This window comes from Lactuca serriola, chromosome 1 (assembly GCF_051521515.1).
Source record: "Lactuca serriola cultivar US96UC23 chromosome 1, Lser_US96UC23_V15, whole genome shotgun sequence".
In the NCBI taxonomy this organism is placed as follows: domain Eukaryota; kingdom Viridiplantae; phylum Streptophyta; class Magnoliopsida; order Asterales; family Asteraceae; genus Lactuca; species Lactuca serriola.
Window position 1 is genome coordinate 207,225,648 of NC_136408.1, and position 13,660 is coordinate 207,239,307.

At 49.4% G+C, this 13,660-nt stretch overlaps 41 non-coding genes across 41 annotated transcripts; all 41 read left to right on the forward strand.

Annotated features, from left to right (window-relative positions):
- The first annotated feature begins 101 nt into the window (after nt 1-101).
- Nucleotides 102-220, forward strand: LOC145081398 (5S ribosomal RNA). Its single transcript, XR_013695957.1, has one exon. It is a non-coding gene; the product is annotated as a 5S ribosomal RNA (ribosomal RNA).
- A 215-nt stretch (nt 221-435) lies between these two features.
- Nucleotides 436-554, forward strand: LOC145081399 (5S ribosomal RNA). Its single transcript, XR_013695958.1, has one exon. It is a non-coding gene; the product is annotated as a 5S ribosomal RNA (ribosomal RNA).
- A 214-nt stretch (nt 555-768) lies between these two features.
- On the forward strand, nt 769-887 carry LOC145081400 (5S ribosomal RNA). The gene has a single exon (XR_013695959.1). It is a non-coding gene; the product is annotated as a 5S ribosomal RNA (ribosomal RNA).
- A 215-nt stretch (nt 888-1,102) lies between these two features.
- On the forward strand, nt 1,103-1,221 carry LOC145083861 (5S ribosomal RNA). Its single transcript, XR_013698318.1, has one exon. It is a non-coding gene; the product is annotated as a 5S ribosomal RNA (ribosomal RNA).
- A 214-nt stretch (nt 1,222-1,435) lies between these two features.
- Nucleotides 1,436-1,554, forward strand: LOC145083706 (5S ribosomal RNA). The gene has a single exon (XR_013698169.1). It is a non-coding gene; the product is annotated as a 5S ribosomal RNA (ribosomal RNA).
- Nucleotides 1,555-1,768: 214 nt separating this feature from the next.
- LOC145084361 (5S ribosomal RNA) lies at nt 1,769-1,887 on the forward strand. Its single transcript, XR_013698807.1, has one exon. It is a non-coding gene; the product is annotated as a 5S ribosomal RNA (ribosomal RNA).
- A 215-nt stretch (nt 1,888-2,102) lies between these two features.
- LOC145084362 (5S ribosomal RNA) lies at nt 2,103-2,221 on the forward strand. Its single transcript, XR_013698808.1, has one exon. It is a non-coding gene; the product is annotated as a 5S ribosomal RNA (ribosomal RNA).
- Nucleotides 2,222-2,436: 215 nt separating this feature from the next.
- On the forward strand, nt 2,437-2,555 carry LOC145081401 (5S ribosomal RNA). The gene has a single exon (XR_013695960.1). It is a non-coding gene; the product is annotated as a 5S ribosomal RNA (ribosomal RNA).
- Nucleotides 2,556-2,770: 215 nt separating this feature from the next.
- LOC145081402 (5S ribosomal RNA) lies at nt 2,771-2,889 on the forward strand. The gene has a single exon (XR_013695961.1). It is a non-coding gene; the product is annotated as a 5S ribosomal RNA (ribosomal RNA).
- A 214-nt stretch (nt 2,890-3,103) lies between these two features.
- Nucleotides 3,104-3,222, forward strand: LOC145081404 (5S ribosomal RNA). Its single transcript, XR_013695963.1, has one exon. It is a non-coding gene; the product is annotated as a 5S ribosomal RNA (ribosomal RNA).
- Nucleotides 3,223-3,436: 214 nt separating this feature from the next.
- Nucleotides 3,437-3,555, forward strand: LOC145084363 (5S ribosomal RNA). The gene has a single exon (XR_013698809.1). It is a non-coding gene; the product is annotated as a 5S ribosomal RNA (ribosomal RNA).
- A 215-nt stretch (nt 3,556-3,770) lies between these two features.
- LOC145084364 (5S ribosomal RNA) lies at nt 3,771-3,889 on the forward strand. Its single transcript, XR_013698810.1, has one exon. It is a non-coding gene; the product is annotated as a 5S ribosomal RNA (ribosomal RNA).
- A 215-nt stretch (nt 3,890-4,104) lies between these two features.
- On the forward strand, nt 4,105-4,223 carry LOC145081405 (5S ribosomal RNA). Its single transcript, XR_013695964.1, has one exon. It is a non-coding gene; the product is annotated as a 5S ribosomal RNA (ribosomal RNA).
- A 215-nt stretch (nt 4,224-4,438) lies between these two features.
- On the forward strand, nt 4,439-4,557 carry LOC145081406 (5S ribosomal RNA). Its single transcript, XR_013695965.1, has one exon. It is a non-coding gene; the product is annotated as a 5S ribosomal RNA (ribosomal RNA).
- A 214-nt stretch (nt 4,558-4,771) lies between these two features.
- LOC145081407 (5S ribosomal RNA) lies at nt 4,772-4,890 on the forward strand. The gene has a single exon (XR_013695966.1). It is a non-coding gene; the product is annotated as a 5S ribosomal RNA (ribosomal RNA).
- A 215-nt stretch (nt 4,891-5,105) lies between these two features.
- Nucleotides 5,106-5,224, forward strand: LOC145081410 (5S ribosomal RNA). Its single transcript, XR_013695967.1, has one exon. It is a non-coding gene; the product is annotated as a 5S ribosomal RNA (ribosomal RNA).
- Nucleotides 5,225-5,439: 215 nt separating this feature from the next.
- On the forward strand, nt 5,440-5,558 carry LOC145084484 (5S ribosomal RNA). Its single transcript, XR_013698925.1, has one exon. It is a non-coding gene; the product is annotated as a 5S ribosomal RNA (ribosomal RNA).
- A 216-nt stretch (nt 5,559-5,774) lies between these two features.
- On the forward strand, nt 5,775-5,893 carry LOC145081412 (5S ribosomal RNA). Its single transcript, XR_013695969.1, has one exon. It is a non-coding gene; the product is annotated as a 5S ribosomal RNA (ribosomal RNA).
- Nucleotides 5,894-6,108: 215 nt separating this feature from the next.
- Nucleotides 6,109-6,227, forward strand: LOC145081413 (5S ribosomal RNA). Its single transcript, XR_013695970.1, has one exon. It is a non-coding gene; the product is annotated as a 5S ribosomal RNA (ribosomal RNA).
- Nucleotides 6,228-6,442: 215 nt separating this feature from the next.
- On the forward strand, nt 6,443-6,561 carry LOC145081414 (5S ribosomal RNA). The gene has a single exon (XR_013695971.1). It is a non-coding gene; the product is annotated as a 5S ribosomal RNA (ribosomal RNA).
- Nucleotides 6,562-6,776: 215 nt separating this feature from the next.
- LOC145084485 (5S ribosomal RNA) lies at nt 6,777-6,895 on the forward strand. Its single transcript, XR_013698926.1, has one exon. It is a non-coding gene; the product is annotated as a 5S ribosomal RNA (ribosomal RNA).
- A 216-nt stretch (nt 6,896-7,111) lies between these two features.
- Nucleotides 7,112-7,230, forward strand: LOC145081415 (5S ribosomal RNA). The gene has a single exon (XR_013695972.1). It is a non-coding gene; the product is annotated as a 5S ribosomal RNA (ribosomal RNA).
- A 215-nt stretch (nt 7,231-7,445) lies between these two features.
- On the forward strand, nt 7,446-7,564 carry LOC145081416 (5S ribosomal RNA). The gene has a single exon (XR_013695973.1). It is a non-coding gene; the product is annotated as a 5S ribosomal RNA (ribosomal RNA).
- Nucleotides 7,565-7,779: 215 nt separating this feature from the next.
- LOC145081417 (5S ribosomal RNA) lies at nt 7,780-7,898 on the forward strand. Its single transcript, XR_013695974.1, has one exon. It is a non-coding gene; the product is annotated as a 5S ribosomal RNA (ribosomal RNA).
- Nucleotides 7,899-8,112: 214 nt separating this feature from the next.
- Nucleotides 8,113-8,231, forward strand: LOC145084486 (5S ribosomal RNA). The gene has a single exon (XR_013698927.1). It is a non-coding gene; the product is annotated as a 5S ribosomal RNA (ribosomal RNA).
- A 215-nt stretch (nt 8,232-8,446) lies between these two features.
- LOC145081418 (5S ribosomal RNA) lies at nt 8,447-8,565 on the forward strand. Its single transcript, XR_013695975.1, has one exon. It is a non-coding gene; the product is annotated as a 5S ribosomal RNA (ribosomal RNA).
- A 215-nt stretch (nt 8,566-8,780) lies between these two features.
- LOC145084365 (5S ribosomal RNA) lies at nt 8,781-8,899 on the forward strand. The gene has a single exon (XR_013698811.1). It is a non-coding gene; the product is annotated as a 5S ribosomal RNA (ribosomal RNA).
- A 215-nt stretch (nt 8,900-9,114) lies between these two features.
- LOC145084367 (5S ribosomal RNA) lies at nt 9,115-9,233 on the forward strand. Its single transcript, XR_013698813.1, has one exon. It is a non-coding gene; the product is annotated as a 5S ribosomal RNA (ribosomal RNA).
- Nucleotides 9,234-9,448: 215 nt separating this feature from the next.
- LOC145084368 (5S ribosomal RNA) lies at nt 9,449-9,567 on the forward strand. Its single transcript, XR_013698814.1, has one exon. It is a non-coding gene; the product is annotated as a 5S ribosomal RNA (ribosomal RNA).
- A 215-nt stretch (nt 9,568-9,782) lies between these two features.
- LOC145085017 (5S ribosomal RNA) lies at nt 9,783-9,901 on the forward strand. The gene has a single exon (XR_013699434.1). It is a non-coding gene; the product is annotated as a 5S ribosomal RNA (ribosomal RNA).
- A 215-nt stretch (nt 9,902-10,116) lies between these two features.
- On the forward strand, nt 10,117-10,235 carry LOC145084369 (5S ribosomal RNA). Its single transcript, XR_013698815.1, has one exon. It is a non-coding gene; the product is annotated as a 5S ribosomal RNA (ribosomal RNA).
- Nucleotides 10,236-10,450: 215 nt separating this feature from the next.
- On the forward strand, nt 10,451-10,569 carry LOC145085018 (5S ribosomal RNA). Its single transcript, XR_013699435.1, has one exon. It is a non-coding gene; the product is annotated as a 5S ribosomal RNA (ribosomal RNA).
- Nucleotides 10,570-10,784: 215 nt separating this feature from the next.
- LOC145084370 (5S ribosomal RNA) lies at nt 10,785-10,903 on the forward strand. The gene has a single exon (XR_013698816.1). It is a non-coding gene; the product is annotated as a 5S ribosomal RNA (ribosomal RNA).
- A 215-nt stretch (nt 10,904-11,118) lies between these two features.
- Nucleotides 11,119-11,237, forward strand: LOC145084371 (5S ribosomal RNA). Its single transcript, XR_013698817.1, has one exon. It is a non-coding gene; the product is annotated as a 5S ribosomal RNA (ribosomal RNA).
- Nucleotides 11,238-11,452: 215 nt separating this feature from the next.
- On the forward strand, nt 11,453-11,571 carry LOC145084372 (5S ribosomal RNA). The gene has a single exon (XR_013698818.1). It is a non-coding gene; the product is annotated as a 5S ribosomal RNA (ribosomal RNA).
- A 215-nt stretch (nt 11,572-11,786) lies between these two features.
- LOC145085019 (5S ribosomal RNA) lies at nt 11,787-11,905 on the forward strand. The gene has a single exon (XR_013699436.1). It is a non-coding gene; the product is annotated as a 5S ribosomal RNA (ribosomal RNA).
- A 215-nt stretch (nt 11,906-12,120) lies between these two features.
- Nucleotides 12,121-12,239, forward strand: LOC145084373 (5S ribosomal RNA). Its single transcript, XR_013698819.1, has one exon. It is a non-coding gene; the product is annotated as a 5S ribosomal RNA (ribosomal RNA).
- Nucleotides 12,240-12,454: 215 nt separating this feature from the next.
- On the forward strand, nt 12,455-12,573 carry LOC145084374 (5S ribosomal RNA). The gene has a single exon (XR_013698820.1). It is a non-coding gene; the product is annotated as a 5S ribosomal RNA (ribosomal RNA).
- A 215-nt stretch (nt 12,574-12,788) lies between these two features.
- Nucleotides 12,789-12,907, forward strand: LOC145085020 (5S ribosomal RNA). Its single transcript, XR_013699437.1, has one exon. It is a non-coding gene; the product is annotated as a 5S ribosomal RNA (ribosomal RNA).
- Nucleotides 12,908-13,121: 214 nt separating this feature from the next.
- On the forward strand, nt 13,122-13,240 carry LOC145084375 (5S ribosomal RNA). Its single transcript, XR_013698821.1, has one exon. It is a non-coding gene; the product is annotated as a 5S ribosomal RNA (ribosomal RNA).
- Nucleotides 13,241-13,455: 215 nt separating this feature from the next.
- LOC145083707 (5S ribosomal RNA) lies at nt 13,456-13,574 on the forward strand. Its single transcript, XR_013698170.1, has one exon. It is a non-coding gene; the product is annotated as a 5S ribosomal RNA (ribosomal RNA).
- Nucleotides 13,575-13,660: the final 86 nt, after the last annotated feature.

The following is a 13,660-nucleotide window of genomic DNA, read 5'->3' on the forward strand; positions in this document are numbered from 1 at the left end:
TTTTTGGAACGGAGCCGATCCGTCACGTGGGTCCCACGCCCCGCGTACCAAAACAAAGGCGTCTTCTAACACATAAAAACAATAAACATGGATAGTATTTCGGGTGCGATCATACCAGCACTAATGCACCGGATCCCATCAGAACTCCGCAGTTAAGCGTGCTTGGGCGAGAGTAGTACTAGGATGGGTGACCCCCTGGGAAGTCCTCGTGTTGCACCCCCCTTTTTCGTTGTCCGTTTGCGTTTGTTTCTAGGTTTTACGTGCTTTTTTTTCCTTTCTTTCTTGCTATTTCTATGCTCGGGTGCCCTCCGGTTCATGGCTGATGGTTTTCGTATTTTTGGAACGGAGCCGATCCGTCACGTGGGTCCCACGCCCCGCGTACCAAAACAAAGGCGTCTTCTAACACATAAAAACAATAAACATGGATAGTATTTCGGGTGCGATCATACCAGCACTAATGCACCGGATCCCATCAGAACTCCGCAGTTAAGCGTGCTTGGGCGAGAGTAGTACTAGGATGGGTGACCCCCTGGGAAGTCCTCGTGTTGCACCCCCCTTTTTCGTTGTCCGTTTGCGTTTGTTTCTAGGTTTTACGTGCTTTTTTTCCTTTCTTTCTTGCTATTTCTATGCTCGGGTGCCCTCCGGTTCGTGGCTGATGGTTTTCGTATTTTTGGAACGGAGCCGATCCGTCACGTGGGTCCCACGCCCCGCGTACCAAAACAAAGGCGTCTTCTAACACATAAAAACAATAAACATGGATAGTATTTCGGGTGCGATCATACCAGCACTAATGCACCGGATCCCATCAGAACTCCGCAGTTAAGCGTGCTTGGGCGAGAGTAGTACTAGGATGGGTGACCCCCTGGGAAGTCCTCGTGTTGCACCCCCCTTTTTCGTTGTCCGTTTGCGTTTGTTTCTAGGTTTTACGTGCTTTTTTTTCCTTTCTTTCTTGCTATTTCTATGCTCGGGTGCCCTCCGGTTCATGGCTGATGGTTTTCGTATTTTTGGAACGGAGCCGATCCGTCACGTGGGTCCCACGCCCCGCGTACCAAAACAAAGGCGTCTTCTAACACATAAAAACAATAAACATGGATAGTATTTCGGGGGCGATCATACCAGCACTAATGCACCGGATCCCATCAGAACTCCGCAGTTAAGCGTGCTTGGGCGAGAGTAGTACTAGGATGGGTGACCCCCTGGGAAGTCCTCGTGTTGCACCCCCCTTTTTCGTTGTCCGTTTGCGTTTGTTTCTAGGTTTTACGTGCTTTTTTTCCTTTCTTTCTTGCTATTTCTATGCTCGGGTGCCCTCCGGTTCGTGGCTGATGGTTTTCGTATTTTTGGAACGGAGCCGATCCGTCACGTGGGTCCCACGCCCCGCGTACCAAAACAAAGGCGTCTTCTAACACATAAAAACAATAAACATGGATAGTATTTCGGGTGCGATCATACCAGCACTAATGCACCGGATCCCATCAGAGCTCCGCAGTTAAGCGTGCTTGGGCGAGAGTAGTACTAGGATGGGTGACCCCCTGGGAAGTCCTCGTGTTGCACCCCCCTTTTTCGTTGTCAGTTTGCGTTTGTTTCTAGGTTTTACGTGCTTTTTTTCCTTTCTTTCTTGCTATTTCTATGCTCGGGTGCCTTCCGGTTCATGGCTGATGGTTTTCGTATTTTTGGAACGGAGCCGATCCGTCACGTGGGTCCCACGCCCCGCGTACCAAAACAAAGGCGTCTTCTAACACATAAAAACAATAAACATGGATAGTATTTCGGGCGCGATCATACCAGCACTAATGCACCGGATCCCATCAGAACTCCGCAGTTAAGCGTGCTTGGGCGAGAGTAGTACTAGGATGGGTGACCCCCTGGGAAGTCCTCGTGTTGCACCCCCTTTTTCGTTGTCCGTTTGCGTTTGTTTCTAGGTTTTACGTGCTTTTTTTTTCCTTTCTTTCTTGCTATTTCTATGCTCGGGTGCCCTCCGGTTCATGGCTGATGGTTTTCGTATTTTTGGAACGGAGCCGATCCGTCACGTGGGTCCCACGCCCCGCGTACCAAAACAAAGGCGTCTTCTAACACATAAAAACAATAAACATGGATAGTATTTCGGGCGCGATCATACCAGCACTAATGCACCGGATCCCATCAGAACTCCGCAGTTAAGCGTGCTTGGGCGAGAGTAGTACTAGGATGGGTGACCCCCTGGGAAGTCCTCGTGTTGCACCCCCCTTTTTCGTTGTCCGTTTGCGTTTGTTTCTAGGTTTTACGTGCTTTTTTTTCCTTTCTTTCTTGCTATTTCTATGCTCGGGTGCCCTCCGGTTCATGGCTGATGGTTTTCGTATTTTTGGAACGGAGCCGATCCGTCACGTGGGTCCCACGCCCCGCGTACCAAAACAAAGGCGTCTTCTAACACATAAAAACAATAAACATGGATAGTATTTCGGGTGCGATCATACCAGCACTAATGCACCGGATCCCATCAGAACTCCGCAGTTAAGCGTGCTTGGGCGAGAGTAGTACTAGGATGGGTGACCCCCTGGGAAGTCCTCGTGTTGCACCCCCCTTTTTCGTTGTCCGTTTGCGTTTGTTTCTAGGTTTTACGTGCTTTTTTTTCCTTTCTTTCTTGCTATTTCTATGCTCGGGTGCCCTCCGGTTCATGGTTGATGGTTTTCGTATTTTTGGAACGGAGCCGATCCGTCACGTGGGTCCCACGCCCCGCGTACCAAAACAAAGGCGTCTTCTAACACATAAAAACAATAAACATGGATAGTATTTCGGGTGCGATCATACCAGCACTAATGCACCGGATCCCATCAGAACTCCGCAGTTAAGCGTGCTTGGGCGAGAGTAGTACTAGGATGGGTGACCCCCTGGGAAGTCCTCGTGTTGCACCCCCCTTTTTCGTTGTCCGTTTGCGTTTGTTTCTAGGTTTTACGTGCTTTTTTTCCTTTCTTTCTTGCTATTTCTATGCTCGGGTGCCCTCCGGTTCATGGCTGATGGTTTTCGTATTTTTGGAACGGAGCCGATCTGTCACGTGGGTCCCACGCCCCGCGTACCAAAACAAAGGCGTCTTCTAACACATAAAAACAATAAACATGGATAGTATTTCGGGTGCGATCATACCAGCACTAATGCACCGGATCCCATCAGAACTCCGCAGTTAAGCGTGCTTGGGCGAGAGTAGTACTAGGATGGGTGACCCCCTGGGAAGTCCTCGTGTTGCACCCCCCTTTTTCGTTGTCAGTTTGCGTTTGTTTCTAGGTTTTACGTGCTTTTTTTCCTTTCTTTCTTGCTATTTCTATGCTCGGGTGCCTTCCGGTTCATGGCTGATGGTTTTCGTATTTTTGGAACGGAGCCGATCCGTCACGTGGGTCCCACGCCCCGCGTACCAAAACAAAGGCGTCTTCTAACACATAAAAACAATAAACATGGATAGTATTTCGGGCGCGATCATACCAGCACTAATGCACCGGATCCCATCAGAACTCCGCAGTTAAGCGTGCTTGGGCGAGAGTAGTACTAGGATGGGTGACCCCCTGGGAAGTCCTCGTGTTGCACCCCCCTTTTTCGTTGTCCGTTTGCGTTTGTTTCTAGGTTTTACGTGCTTTTTTTTCCTTTCTTTCTTGCTATTTCTATGCTCGGGTGCCCTCCGGTTCATGGCTGATGGTTTTCGTATTTTTGGAACGGAGCCGATCCGTCACGTGGGTCCCACGCCCCGCGTACCAAAACAAAGGCGTCTTCTAACACATAAAAACAATAAACATGGATAGTATTTCGGGCGCGATCATACCAGCACTAATGCACCGGATCCCATCAGAACTCCGCAGTTAAGCGTGCTTGGGCGAGAGTAGTACTAGGATGGGTGACCCCCTGGGAAGTCCTCGTGTTGCACCCCCCTTTTTCGTTGTCCGTTTGCGTTTGTTTCTAGGTTTTACGTGCTTTTTTTTCCTTTCTTTCTTGCTATTTCTATGCTCGGGTGCCCTCCGGTTCATGGCTGATGGTTTTCGTATTTTTGGAACGGAGCCGATCCGTCACGTGGGTCCCACGCCCCGCGTACCAAAACAAAGGCGTCTTCTAACACATAAAAACAATAAACATGGATAGTATTTCGGGTGCGATCATACCAGCACTAATGCACCGGATCCCATCAGAACTCCGCAGTTAAGCGTGCTTGGGCGAGAGTAGTACTAGGATGGGTGACCCCCTGGGAAGTCCTCGTGTTGCACCCCCCTTTTTCGTTGTCCGTTTGCGTTTGTTTCTAGGTTTTACGTGCTTTTTTTTCCTTTCTTTCTTGCTATTTCTATGCTCGGGTGCCCTCCGGTTCATGGCTGATGGTTTTCGTATTTTTGGAACGGAGCCGATCCGTCACGTGGGTCCCACGCCCCGCGTACCAAAACAAAGGCGTCTTCTAACACATAAAAACAATAAACATGGATAGTATTTCGGGTGCGATCATACCAGCACTAATGCACCGGATCCCATCAGAACTCCGCAGTTAAGCGTGCTTGGGCGAGAGTAGTACTAGGATGGGTGACCCCCTGGGAAGTCCTCGTGTTGCACCCCCCTTTTTCGTTGTCCGTTTGCGTTTGTTTCTAGGTTTTACGTGCTTTTTTTCCTTTCTTTCTTGCTATTTCTATGCTCGGGTGCCCTCCGGTTCATGGCTGATGGTTTTCGTATTTTTGGAACGGAGCCGATCTGTCACGTGGGTCCCACGCCCCGCGTACCAAAACAAAGGCGTCTTCTAACACATAAAAACAATAAACATGGATAGTATTTCGGGTGCGATCATACCAGCACTAATGCACCGGATCCCATCAGAACTCCGCAGTTAAGCGTGCTTGGGCGAGAGTAGTACTAGGATGGGTGACCCCCTGGGAAGTCCTCGTGTTGCACCCCCCTTTTTCGTTGTCCGTTTGCGTTTGTTTCTAGGTTTTACGTGCTTTTTTTTCCTTTCTTTCTTGCTATTTCTATGCTCGGGTGCCCTCCGGTTCGTGGCTGATGGTTTTCGTATTTTTGGAACGGAGCCGATCCGTCATGTGGGTCCCACGCCCCGCGTACCAAAACAAAGGCGTCTTCTAACACATAAAAACAATAAACATGGATAGTATTTCGGGTGCGATCATACCAGCACTAATGCACCGGATCCCATCAGAACTCCGCAGTTAAGCGTGCTTGGGCGAGAGTAGTACTAGGATGGGTGACCCCCTGGGAAGTCCTCGTGTTGCACCCCCCTTTTTCGTTGTCCGTTTGCGTTTGTTTCTAGGTTTTACGTGCTTTTTTTTCCTTTCTTTCTTGCTATTTCTATGCTCGGGTGCCCTCCGGTTCATGGCTGATGGTTTTCGTATTTTTGGAACGGAGCCGATCCGTCACGTGGGTCCCACGCCCCGCGTACCAAAACAAAGGCGTCTTCTAACACATAAAAACAATAAACATGGATAGTATTTCGGGTGCGATCATACCAGCAATAATGCACCGGATCCCATCAGAACTCCGCAGTTAAGCGTGCTTGGGCGAGAGTAGTACTAGGATGGGTGACCCCCTGGGAAGTCCTCGTGTTGCACCCCCCCTTTTTCGTTGTCCGTTTGCGTTTGTTTCTAGGTTTTACGTGCTTTTTTTTCCTTTCTTTCTTGCTATTTCTATGCTCGGGTGCCCTCCGGTTCATGGTTGATGGTTTTCGTATTTTTGGAACGGAGCCGATCCGTCACGTGGGTCCCACGCCCCGCGTACCAAAACAAAGGCGTCTTCTAACACATAAAAACAATAAACATGGATAGTATTTCGGGTGCGATCATACCAGCACTAATGCACCGGATCCCATCAGAACTCCGCAGTTAAGCGTGCTTGGGCGAGAGTAGTACTAGGATGGGTGACCCCCTGGGAAGTCCTCGTGTTGCACCCCCCTTTTTCGTTGTCCGTTTGCGTTTGTTTCTAGGTTTTACGTGCTTTTTTTTCCTTTCTTTCTTGCTATTTCTATGCTCGGGTGCCCTCCGGTTCATGGCTGATGGTTTTCGTATTTTTGGAACGGAGCCGATCTGTCACGTGGGTCCCACGCCCCGCGTACCAAAACAAAGGCGTCTTCTAACACATAAAAACAATAAACATGGATAGTATTTCGGGTGCGATCATACCAGCACTAATGCACCGGATCCCATCAGAACTCCGCAGTTAAGCGTGCTTGGGCGAGAGTAGTACTAGGATGGGTGACCCCCTGGGAAGTCCTCGTGTTGCACCCCCCTTTTTCGTTGTCCGTTTGCGTTTGTTTCTAGGTTTTACGTGCTTTTTTTTCCTTTCTTTCTTGCTATTTCTATGCTCGGGTGCCCTCCGGTTCGTGGCTGATGGTTTTCGTATTTTTGGAACGGAGCCGATCCGTCATGTGGGTCCCACGCCCCGCGTACCAAAACAAAGGCGTCTTCTAACACATAAAAACAATAAACATGGATAGTATTTCGGGTGCGATCATACCAGCACTAATGCACCGGATCCCATCAGAACTCCGCAGTTAAGCGTGCTTGGGCGAGAGTAGTACTAGGATGGGTGACCCCCTGGGAAGTCCTCGTGTTGCACCCCCCTTTTTCGTTGTCCGTTTGCGTTTGTTTCTAGGTTTTACGTGCTTTTTTTTCCTTTCTTTCTTGCTATTTCTATGCTCGGGTGCCCTCCGGTTCATGGCTGATGGTTTTCGTATTTTTGGAACGGAGCCGATCCGTCACGTGGGTCCCACGCCCCGCGTACCAAAACAAAGGCGTCTTCTAACACATAAAAACAATAAACATGGATAGTATTTCGGGTGCGATCATACCAGCAATAATGCACCGGATCCCATCAGAACTCCGCAGTTAAGCGTGCTTGGGCGAGAGTAGTACTAGGATGGGTGACCCCCTGGGAAGTCCTCGTGTTGCACCCCCCCTTTTTCGTTGTCCGTTTGCGTTTGTTTCTAGGTTTTACGTGCTTTTTTTTCCTTTCTTTCTTGCTATTTCTATGCTCGGGTGCCCTCCGGTTCATGGTTGATGGTTTTCGTATTTTTGGAACGGAGCCGATCCGTCACGTGGGTCCCACGCCCCGCGTACCAAAACAAAGGCGTCTTCTAACACATAAAAACAATAAACATGGATAGTATTTCGGGTGCGATCATACCAGCACTAATGCACCGGATCCCATCAGAACTCCGCAGTTAAGCGTGCTTGGGCGAGAGTAGTACTAGGATGGGTGACCCCCTGGGAAGTCCTCGTGTTGCACCCCCCTTTTTCGTTGTCCGTTTGCGTTTGTTTCTAGGTTTTACGTGCTTTTTTTTCCTTTCTTTCTTGCTATTTCTATGCTCGGGTGCCCTCCGGTTCATGGCTGATGGTTTTCGTATTTTTGGAACGGAGCCGATCTGTCACGTGGGTCCCACGCCCCGCGTACCAAAACAAAGGCGTCTTCTAACACATAAAAACAATAAACATGGATAGTATTTCGGGTGCGATCATACCAGCACTAATGCACCGGATCCCATCAGAACTCCGCAGTTAAGCGTGCTTGGGCGAGAGTAGTACTAGGATGGGTGACCCCCTGGGAAGTCCTCGTGTTGCACCCCCCTTTTTCGTTGTCCGTTTGCGTTTGTTTCTAGGTTTTACGTGCTTTTTTTTCCTTTCTTTCTTGCTATTTCTATGCTCGGGTGCCCTCCGGTTCGTGGCTGATGGTTTTCGTATTTTTGGAACGGAGCCGATCCGTCATGTGGGTCCCACGCCCCGCGTACCAAAACAAAGGCGTCTTCTAACACATAAAAACAATAAACATGGATAGTATTTCGGGTGCGATCATACCAGCACTAATGCACCGGATCCCATCAGAACTCCGCAGTTAAGCGTGCTTGGGCGAGAGTAGTACTAGGATGGGTGACCCCCTGGGAAGTCCTCGTGTTGCACCCCCCTTTTTCGTTGTCCGTTTGCGTTTGTTTCTAGGTTTTACGTGCTTTTTTTCCTTTCTTTCTTGCTATTTCTATGCTCGGGTGCCCTCCGGTTCATGGCTGATGGTTTTCGTATTTTTGGAACGGAGCCGATCCGTCACGTGGGTCCCACGCCCCGCGTACCAAAACAAAGGCGTCTTCTAACACATAAAAACAATAAACATGGATAGTATTTCGGGTGCGATCATACCAGCAATAATGCACCGGATCCCATCAGAACTCCGCAGTTAAGCGTGCTTGGGCGAGAGTAGTACTAGGATGGGTGACCCCCTGGGAAGTCCTCGTGTTGCACCCCCCTTTTTCGTTGTCCGTTTGCGTTTGTTTCTAGGTTTTACGTGCTTTTTTTTCCTTTCTTTCTTGCTATTTCTATGCTCGGGTGCCCTCCGGTTCGTGGCTGATGGTTTTCGTATTTTTGGAACGGAGCCGATTCGTCATGTGGGTCCCACGCCCCGCGTACCAAAACAAAGGCGTCTTCTAACACATAAAAACAATAAACATGGATAGTATTTCGGGTGCGATCATACCAGCACTAATGCACCGGATCCCATCAGAACTCCGCAGTTAAGCGTGCTTGGGCGAGAGTAGTACTAGGATGGGTGACCCCCTGGGAAGTCCTCGTGTTGCACCCCCCTTTTTCGTTGTCCGTTTGCGTTTGTTTCTAGGTTTTACGTGCTTTTTTTTCCTTTCTTTCTTGCTATTTCTATGCTCGGGTGCCCTCCGGTTCATGGCTGATGGTTTTCGTATTTTTGGAACGGAGCCGATCCGTCACGTGGGTCCCACGCCCCGCGTACCAAAACAAAGGCGTCTTCTAACACATAAAAACAATAAACATGGATAGTATTTCGGGCGCGATCATACCAGCACTAATGCACCGGATCCCATCAGAACTCCGCAGTTAAGCGTGCTTGGGCGAGAGTAGTACTAGGATGGGTGACCCCCTGGGAAGTCCTCGTGTTGCACCCCCCTTTTTCGTTGTCCGTTTGCGTTTGTTTCTAGGTTTTACGTGCTTTTTTTTCCTTTCTTTCTTGCTATTTCTATGCTCGGGTGCCCTCCGGTTCATGGCTGATGGTTTTCGTATTTTTGGAACGGAGCCGATCCGTCACGTGGGTCCCACGCCCCGCGTACCAAAACAAAGGCGTCTTCTAACACATAAAAACAATAAACATGGATAGTATTTCGGGCGCGATCATACCAGCACTAATGCACCGGATCCCATCAGAACTCCGCAGTTAAGCGTGCTTGGGCGAGAGTAGTACTAGGATGGGTGACCCCCTGGGAAGTCCTCGTGTTGCACCCCCCTTTTTCGTTGTCCGTTTGCGTTTGTTTCTAGGTTTTACGTGCTTTTTTTTCCTTTCTTTCTTGCTATTTCTATGCTCGGGTGCCCTCCGGTTCATGGCTGATGGTTTTCGTATTTTTGGAACGGAGCCGATCCGTCACGTGGGTCCCACGCCCCGCGTACCAAAACAAAGGCGTCTTCTAACACATAAAAACAATAAACATGGATAGTATTTTGGGCGCGATCATACCAGCACTAATGCACCGGATCCCATCAGAACTCCGCAGTTAAGCGTGCTTGGGCGAGAGTAGTACTAGGATGGGTGACCCCCTGGGAAGTCCTCGTGTTGCACCCCCCTTTTTCGTTGTCCGTTTGCGTTTGTTTCTAGGTTTTACGTGCTTTTTTTTCCTTTCTTTCTTGCTATTTCTATGCTCGGGTGCCCTCCGGTTCATGGCTGATGGTTTTCGTATTTTTGGAACGGAGCCGATCCGTCACGTGGGTCCCACGCCCCGCGTACCAAAACAAAGGCGTCTTCTAACACATAAAAACAATAAACATGGATAGTATTTCGGGCGCGATCATACCAGCACTAATGCACCGGATCCCATCAGAACTCCGCAGTTAAGCGTGCTTGGGCGAGAGTAGTACTAGGATGGTTGACCCCCTGGGAAGTCCTCGTGTTGCACCCCCCTTTTTCGTTGTCCGTTTGCGTTTGTTTCTAGGTTTTACGTGCTTTTTTTTCCTTTCTTTCTTGCTATTTCTATGCTCCGGTGCCCTCCGGTTCATGGCTGATGGTTTTCGTATTTTTGGAACGGAGCCGATCCGTCACGTGGGTCCCACGCCCCGCGTACCAAAACAAAGGCGTCTTCTAACACATAAAAACAATAAACATGGATAGTATTTCGGGCGCGATCATACCAGCACTAATGCACCGGATCCCATCAGAACTCCGCAGTTAAGCGTGCTTGGGCGAGAGTAGTACTAGGATGGGTGACCCCCTGGGAAGTCCTCGTGTTGCACCCCCCTTTTTCGTTGTCCGTTTGCGTTTGTTTCTAGGTTTTACGTGCTTTTTTTTCCTTTCTTTCTTGCTATTTCTATGCTCGGGTGCCCTCCGGTTCATGGCTGATGGTTTTCGTATTTTTGGAACGGAGCCGATCCGTCACGTGGGTCCCACGCCCCGCGTACCAAAACAAAGGCGTCTTCTAACACATAAAAACAATAAACATGGATAGTATTTCGGGCGCGATCATACCAGCACTAATGCACCGGATCCCATCAGAACTCCGCAGTTAAGCGTGCTTGGGCGAGAGTAGTACTAGGATGGTTGACCCCCTGGGAAGTCCTCGTGTTGCACCCCCCTTTTTCGTTGTCCGTTTGCGTTTGTTTCTAGGTTTTACGTGCTTTTTTTTCCTTTCTTTCTTGCTATTTCTATGCTCGGGTGCCCTCCGGTTCATGGCTGATGGTTTTCGTATTTTTGGAACGGAGCCGATCCGTCACGTGGGTCCCACACCCCGCGTACCAAAACAAAGGCGTCTTCTAACACATAAAAACAATAAACATGGATAGTATTTCGGGCGCGATCATACCAGCACTAATGCACCGGATCCCATCAGAACTCCGCAGTTAAGCGTGCTTGGGCGAGAGTAGTACTAGGATGGGTGACCCCCTGGGAAGTCCTCGTGTTGCACCCCCCTTTTTCGTTGTCCGTTTGCGTTTGTTTCTAGGTTTTACGTGCTTTTTTTTCCTTTCTTTCTTGCTATTTCTATGCTCGGGTGCCCTCCGGTTCATGGCTGATGGTTTTCGTATTTTTGGAACGGAGCCGATCCGTCACGTGGGTCCCACGCCCCGCGTACCAAAACGAAGGCGTCTTCTAACACATAAAAACAATAAACATGGAAAGTATTTCGGGCGCGATCATACCAGCACTAATGCACCGGATCCCATCAGAACTCCGCAGTTAAGCGTGCTTGGGCGAGAGTAGTACTAGGATGGGTGACCCCCTGGGAAGTCCTCGTGTTGCACCCCCCTTTTTCGTTGTCCGTTTGCGTTTGTTTCTAGGTTTTACGTGCTTTTTTTTCCTTTCTTTCTTGCTATTTCTATGCTCGGGTGCCCTCCGGTTCATGGCTGATGGTTTTCGTATTTTTGGAACGGAGCCGATCCGTCACGTGGGTCCCACGCCCCGCGTACCAAAACAAAGGCGTCTTCTAACACATAAAAACAATAAACATGGATAGTATTTCGGGCGCGATCATACCAGCACTAATGCACCGGATCCCATCAGAACTCCGCAGTTAAGCGTGCTTGGGCGAGAGTAGTACTAGGATGGGTGACCCCCTGGGAAGTCCTCGTGTTGCACCCCCCTTTTTCGTTGTCCGTTTGCGTTTGTTTCTAGGTTTTACGTGCTTTTTTTTCCTTTCTTTCTTGCTATTTCTATGCTCGGGTGCCCTCCGGTTCATGGCTGATGGTTTTCGTATTTTTGGAACGGAGCCGATCCGTCACGTGGGTCCCACGCCCCGCGTACCAAAACAAAGGCGTCTTCTAACACATAAAAACAATAAACATGGATAGTATTTCGGGCGCGATCATACCAGCACTAATGCACCGGATCCCATCAGAACTCCGCAGTTAAGCGTGCTTGGGCGAGAGTAGTACTAGGATGGTTGACCCCCTGGGAAGTCCTCGTGTTGCACCCCCCTTTTTCGTTGTCCGTTTGCGTTTGTTTCTAGGTTTTACGTGCTTTTTTTTCCTTTCTTTCTTGCTATTTCTATGCTCGGGTGCCCTCCGGTTCATGGCTGATGGTTTTCGTATTTTTGGAACGGAGCCGATCCGTCACGTGGGTCCCACACCCCGCGTACCAAAACAAAGGCGTCTTCTAACACATAAAAACAATAAACATGGATAGTATTTCGGGCGCGATCATACCAGCACTAATGCACCGGATCCCATCAGAACTCCGCAGTTAAGCGTGCTTGGGCGAGAGTAGTACTAGGATGGGTGACCCCCTGGGAAGTCCTCGTGTTGCACCCCCCTTTTTCGTTGTCCGTTTGCGTTTGTTTCTAGGTTTTACGTGCTTTTTTTTCCTTTCTTTCTTGCTATTTCTATGCTCGGGTGCCCTCCGGTTCATGGCTGATGGTTTTCGTATTTTTGGAACGGAGCCGATCCGTCACGTGGGTCCCACGCCCCGCGTACCAAAACAAAGGCGTCTTCTAACACATAAAAACAATAAACATGGATAGTATTTCGGGCGCGATCATACCAGCACTAATGCACCGGATCCCATCAGAACTCCGCAGTTAAGCGTGCTTGGGCGAGAGTAGTACTAGGATGGGTGACCCCCTGGGAAGTCCTCGTGTTGCACCCCCCTTTTTCGTTGTCCGTTTGCGTTTGTTTCTAGGTTTTACGTGCTTTTTTTTCCTTTCTTTCTTGCTATTTCTATGCTCGGGTGCCCTCCGGTTCATGGCTGATGGTTTTCGTATTTTTGGAACGGAGCCGATCCGTCACGTGGGTCCCACGCCCCGCGTACCAAAACAAAGGCGTCTTCTAACACATAAAAACAATAAACATGGATAGTATTTCGGGCGCGATCATACCAGCACTAATGCACCGGATCCCATCAGAACTCCGCAGTTAAGCGTGCTTGGGCGAGAGTAGTACTAGGATGGTTGACCCCCTGGGAAGTCCTCGTGTTGCACCCCCTTTTTCGTTGTCCGTTTGCGTTTGTTTCTAGGTTTTACGTGCTTTTTTTTCCTTTCTTTCTTGCTATTTCTATGCTCGGGTGCCCTCCGGTTCATGGCTGATGGTTTTCGTATTTTTAGAACGGAGCCGATCCGTCACGTGGGTCCCACGCCCCGCGTACCAAAACAAAGGCGTCTTCTAACACATAAAAACAATAAACATGGATAGTATTTCGGGCGCGATCATACCAGCACTAATGCACCGGATCCCATCAGAACTCCGCAGTTAAGCGTGCTTGGGCGAGAGTAGTACTAGGATGGGTGACCCCCTGGGAAGTCCTCGTGTTGCACCCCCCTTTTTTGTTGTCCGTTTGCGTTTGTTTCTAGGTTTTACGTGCTTTTTTTTCCTTTCTTTCTTGCTATTTCTATGCTCGGGTGCCCTCCGGTTCGTGGCTGATGGTTTTCGTATTTTTGGAACGGAGCCGATCCGTCACGTGGGTCCCACGCCCCGCGTACCAAAACAAAGGCGTCTTCTAACACATAAAAACAATAAACATGGATAGTATTTCGGGTGCGATCATACCAGCACTAATGCACCGGATCCCATCAGAGCTCCGCAGTTAAGCGTGCTTGGGCGAGAGTAGTACTAGGATGGGTGACCCCCTGGGAAGTCCTCGTGTTGCACCCCCCTTTTTCGTTGTCAGTTTGCGTTTGTTTCTAGGTTTTACGTGCTTTTTTTCCTTTCTTTCTTGCTATTTCTATGCTCGGGTGCCT